Source organism: Canis lupus, chromosome 21 (assembly GCF_011100685.1).
Source record: "Canis lupus familiaris isolate Mischka breed German Shepherd chromosome 21, alternate assembly UU_Cfam_GSD_1.0, whole genome shotgun sequence".
Lineage (NCBI taxonomy): Eukaryota > Metazoa > Chordata > Mammalia > Carnivora > Canidae > Canis > Canis lupus.
This window is the reverse complement of record NC_049242.1, coordinates 33,430,747-33,436,432: the sequence shown is the minus strand read 5'-3', so window position 1 is coordinate 33,436,432 and position 5,686 is coordinate 33,430,747. Positions and strand designations below refer to the sequence as shown.

Here is a 5,686-nt window from a genome sequence, read left to right as displayed (position 1 = left end):
GAAGCAGGTTCCTCTCGGGGAGCCCGATGTAGTACTCAGTCCTGGGACTTGGGGATCACACCCTGAGCCAAAGACAACCGCTCAACCACTGAGCCCCCCAGGTGTCCCTGGAGGAAGTATTTTCTAGTCTTTGTTTATAATACCAAAAATTGGAGGCCACCCAAAAGTCTGTTAAATACTAAGTAACCACAGTCTGCAAAATAATGAGAGCTATCTGTACAGAATGAATAGATATCTAAGATAAAATGAAGATAGTATTGCAAAACCTGTATAATGATTCCATTTTCTAAAAAGTATCCTAAGCAAATATATTTATCACAGGGAAGATATCTAGAAATACACAAAAGTGTCAAAAAAAAAAAAAAAAAAACACCTTGTTAAGAGCAGCCCGGGTGGCTCAGTGGTTTAGGGCTGCTTTCAGCCCAGGGCGTGATCCTAGAGACCCAGGATTGAGTCCCACATCAGGCTCCCTGCATGGAGCCTGCTTCTCTCTCTGCCTGTGTCTCTGCCTCTCTTCTCTCTCACTTTCTCTCTCTCTCTCTCTCTCTCTCGATGTGTGTCTCATGAATAAATAAATTAAAAAAAAAAAAAACCTGTTAAGAGTTGTTATGGACTGAATGAGAGAACAAATCAAAGTGCCTGGATGCCAACTAAGGAGAGAGCCTAACTAAAGAGTAAGGAAAGCCTTACTGTGTCTCTAAAACAGGATGAGGCAGACAGAATTTTGACACAAGTCCTAAAGGCTTATACCTTTGTCTTTTAAATATTTATTTATTTATTTATTTATTTATTTATTTATTTTTAAGATTATTTATTCATGAGAGAGAGAGAGGCAGAGACAGAGGCAGAGGCAGAAGCAGGCTCCATGCAGGGAGCCGGATGTGGGACCATCCCTGGGACTCCAGGATCACCCACCAGGCTGAAGGCGGTGCTAAACTGCTGAGCCACCTGGGCTCCCCTCTTTTTTTCTTTAAATCAGGGGAGACCGTGAATGCAGTCCCCCACTATCACAAATTCTGCAGTCCAGTTTCCCACATTTGGGGAAATCACAGGGGTCTGCACAAACAGAGTGTAATAGATAACCCTCTATTACCCTGGGAATACCACCTTCATGATTATGGTATTTCCCCTGTCAGGTAAGTATATCCTTACCTTTTCTGATATATTGGAGCTTTCCTCTCAGGTCACTGATGTCTGAGCGCTCCTTTCCTTTCCTCACTTCCCCTCATCCCTATCCCCCTCTTCTACTCTTGAAAAAGGAGCCTGTGCTTCTGTTTTCTTAGCCTACTTACTCCATCTGGACTAGCCTTCCTTCCCCTCTTATACAGGCAACTCTGTGCTCTGGCCGCAATGTGTGGTGAGGTGCTGATAAGGAAGAGGGCTTCCAGGACCCCCCTGATTTATTACAGGCTCACTTCTAAGTGCAGAATAAAAAGGCTTCATCCATGGTTACCAGCTTCAGAAAACTAACTGAGCCAGGAGCTTGGTTTGGGGGATGGGGTTGCTCACACACATTCCTGCCAGCATTGACCAAACCACCTGCATTGCCATCAAGATTTTTGAAGTGGTTAAGCCTTAAGCATTTGATGTCCACCCCACTCCCATCTACTACTACCAAACTCCGCTGACTTCCTGGGCCCTGAGTATCCGTATGTTTGTCAACTAATTGTTAGAAACAACACAAGAAAAAAAAAAAGAAAAGGAAAGAAAGAAAGAAAGAGAGAAAGAAAGAAAGAAAGAAAGAAAGAAAGAAAGAAAGAAAGAACACAAGAGCACAGAAAAATGGCCAGTATACAATAAATATTCAAATGGTCTTTATACAGTTTCTAACAATTTTTTTTCAGTTGGTTATTTTGGATTTCTAGATAGACAATCATATAATTGATAATAATTCTCTTCTAGTATTTATGACTTACTTTGTTTTATTGTCTGATTGTATTAACTAGCACTTCCAGAACAACATTAAATAATAGGAGAAGTGTTCAATAGCCAGTTAGCTCAGTTGGTTAGAACATGGTGCTAATAATAGGAGAGGTGGCGAGGAACCCTGTCTTGCTCTTGACTTTATTTTTTTTTTCTCTTTTAAATATTTTATTTGTTTATTCATGAGAGACACACAGAGAGAGGCAGATACATAGGCAGAGGGAGAAGCAGGCTCCCTTGGGGAGCCTGATGCGGAACTCGATCCCAGAACCCCGGGATCATGACCTGAGCCAAAGGCAGACGCTCAACCACTGAGCTACCCAGACATCCCTTGCTCTTGACTTTAATGGGACTATTAAGAATAATACTGTTGGGGGTGCTTGGCTAACTCAGTTGGTAGAGCATGCAACCCTTAATCACAGAGCTGTGAGTTCAAGTCCCATGGTAGGCATAGAGCTTACTTAAAGTAAATACCAAAAAAAGTAATACTGGTTGATTAATGTATACACCTGTGTGGGTACATATGCACAGGGTTTCTACCTGTATTATGTTTAAAAAGTATTATTTTCCTTTTATCAGGATATTTGTGAGGAGTGAATATTAAATGATACCAAATTTTTAGCATTTCTCTTAATCTGCTTTTTCCTATTTTGATTTATCTAAATGGTGAATTGGATTAATGTATTTCCTTATACCAATCTATGCTTCCTGAAATAAATATGTTTACAAAATTATGTTCATAATATATTTCATTTAGGCATTTTGCCTCTGTATTTATAAATACAACTGGTCCCTAGTTTTTCTGTTATACAATCTTTCTAAGATTTTGGCTTCATGAAATACTGGGCTGTCTACTTCTTTCTCTATGTTTTGGAACAGCTTTAATAGAATGATTGATTTCTTGAAAGTTTTGAAAGAAGTTGCTTGCAAACATATTCAGATTTTTTTTTTTTTTGCGGTGTATGGCTTTTGACAGATCATGATTATGTATGTTTTGATTTTCTCCTATCTTTGAGTCCCTATTGGTAGATAATTTATATTTCCTGAGTATTACCCATTTCATTCAGATTTTAAATTTCATTAGCATAGGACTGGGCAAATGCTGACTGAATCCTCTCCCTTGTATTTTTCATTGTTTCTTCCGTACCCATCTGTAAACCTTTTCTCATTCCTAATTTATACATTTATGCTTTGTCTTTCATTTTTATTATGTTAGCTGGTGGCTTATCAGTTTTGTTTTTTTGCTTCTTCCCAACCCAAAGAACTAGATTTTCAATTTATTCATCAGTTATATTGTTTTTCTGGTTTTGAAATCATTCACTCATGTCTTTGCTAACTCCTTTCACTTTCTTTGTATTTTGCTTTGTGCTGTGGCTTTTTTTCCCCCTTCTAATTTCCTGTGTTGTCTGCTCTCTTACTGAACTTTTCTTTTTTCTTATTCAGCAATAAAAGTGTTTAAGGCCATACATTTTCTTGTGAATACAACTTTGGCTGCATTCCATAAATAGTGTTTCATTGAGTTATATTTAAAATAGTCTCAGGGGATCCCTGGGTGGTTCAGCAGTTAAGTGCCTGCCTTCAGCCCAGGGCGTGATCCTGGAGTTCCGGAATCGAGTCTCATGCCTGCTTCTCTCTGTGCCTGTGTCTCTGCCTCTCTCTCTCTCTCTCTCTCTCTCCCCTCCCCCTCCCCTTGTCTCTCATGAATAAATAAAATCTTTAAAAAATAAATAAATAAAATAGTCTGTAACTCAGTTTTTTAAGTTTTGTATTGAAGTATAATACACATACAGAAAGGCAAACATACCAAAATATGTACAGTTAATTCAACACCCAGATTAAGAAACATAATATTACCAATACCCAGGACTGCTCCATAATTTATAGGGCCTGGTGAGAAATGGAAATGTAATGTTCAAATTTATTAAGAACTGTAAGATGTGTGACAGCAGAACATTAAACCCATTGTGGGACCTTTCTAAGTGTACACCATCATGAAGCTGGCCTGCCAGCTTGCCTTTGGGCTCTCTTCCTGTCCTTAACCTACCTCCCCACCAAGGGTGCCCACTGTCCTGACTTCAAAGAGCAAGAATAGTTTTGCCCGTACTCTTGTGTCTAGCTCCTATTACTCAGCATTATATTTGTGAGGATCATCCATACTTTTACATATAATTGAAGTTCATACATTTTCATTGCCGTATGGTTAAAACTAGTCTGTAATTCAGTTTTGGTTTGTCACTGATTTAAGACTTAAGAGAACTTGAAAACTTTTCCTAGTTTGAGTACATTAGGCTAAGGACCAACTGCTCAGTTTTAGGCTCTTTCCTCTGAATGAGTAGGTCCTTACTCATAGAACACACTGTATGAGTAAGAGGGAGTGGGCACCTGGGTGGCTCAGTTGGTTGAGCATCTGACTCTTGATTTCGTGATCAAGAGTTGTGAGATCAAGCCCCACATTAGGCTCAGCTTGGAGTCTACTGGACATTCTCTCCCTCTCCCTATGTCCCTGTCCCCACATGCATGTACTCTCTCCCTCTCTCTCTAAAAATAAATACACTAATTAAAAAATATATAGTATGAGTAAGAAACAGTAAGTTTTATACCTTCCTCATGTTCTTCTGATACACAATGGAAGAAAGAAGAAGTTAGCCAAAGTTAAAGGCAACCGCTTTTTAACCTCTCTAGGAGGTTTTTTTGGTGTTTTTTTTTTTTTTTTCTTAATTTCTCCATAGTAGTAGTGCATACAGTTTGTAGACAAAGGGGCTGAGGTTGTGTTGTCAGCCTGTGAGTTGCCAAGGAAACTGGAAAGAAACTGGGTCTTTCTCTGTCAGGTCAGGGAAAGCACAGCCCTTCTATCATGGATCCGAACAGAGCAAAGTCCTCTGTATGTCCATTGACTCAGGTTGTCCTAGAAAAGTGATCAGTGAGGTTATGGGGGCAACTGGCTCCAGTCTTGACCTGACATTGAGACTGGCTGAGACTAGATAAGTAGCCCACTGGTCCTTAAAAGATGTATCATTAGGGACATCTGGGTGGCACAGTTGAGCATCTGACTCTTAGTTTCAGCTCAGGTCATGATCTCAAGGTTGTGAGGTGGCGCCCTGAGTTGGGCTGTGTGCTGAGTGGGGAGTCTGCTAAAGCCCCTCCCCGCCCCCGAGTGCTCTCTCTGAAATAAGTAAATAAATCTTAAAAAAAAAAAAAAAAAAAAAGGTGTATTGCTAAAAGCCAGTCACACTTTTACATTTCAAACCTAATGTTGAAGCCTAAATTCAAACTGTTTTACTATAATCAATTTGCACCAGACAACCTTATTCTTACTGAAGGCCTATAGCTCAAATTTGGTGACCAAACATAGACAAATCTTTTCAATAAAGTGCTACAGGTAGCACTATCATTGACATTTTTTTTCTAAAATAATTTTATTTATTTTTAGATAATAAAAAGGTCAAAATACATAATTCAAAAGGCACAAAAAGGGGGCAGCCCGGGTGGCTCAGCGGTTTAGCGCCGCCTTCAGCCTTCAGCCCAGGGCGTGATCCTGGAGACCCGGGATCGAGACCCACATGGGGCTCCCCGCGTGGAGCCTGCTTCTCCCTCTGCCTGTGTCTCTGCCTCTCTCTCTCTCTGTGCCTCTCATGAATAAATAAATAAAATTAAAAAAAAACAAAAAAACAAAACAAAACAAAAAAAACAAAAGGCACAAAAAGGTATTTTATGGTCAAAGGTGAGCCTATGTTTCACCCCAAGCTTCTACCCTGTTCTTCAG

General features: G+C 39.7%; 1 non-coding gene across 1 annotated transcript; it reads right to left on the bottom strand.

Moving 5' to 3' along the window:
• Positions 1 to 976: 976 nt before the first annotated feature.
• LOC119865056 lies at positions 977 to 1,144 on the bottom strand. Its single transcript, XR_005375923.1, has one exon. It is a non-coding gene; the product is annotated as a U1 spliceosomal RNA (small nuclear RNA).
• Between the last annotated feature and the right edge of the window lie 4,542 nt (positions 1,145 to 5,686).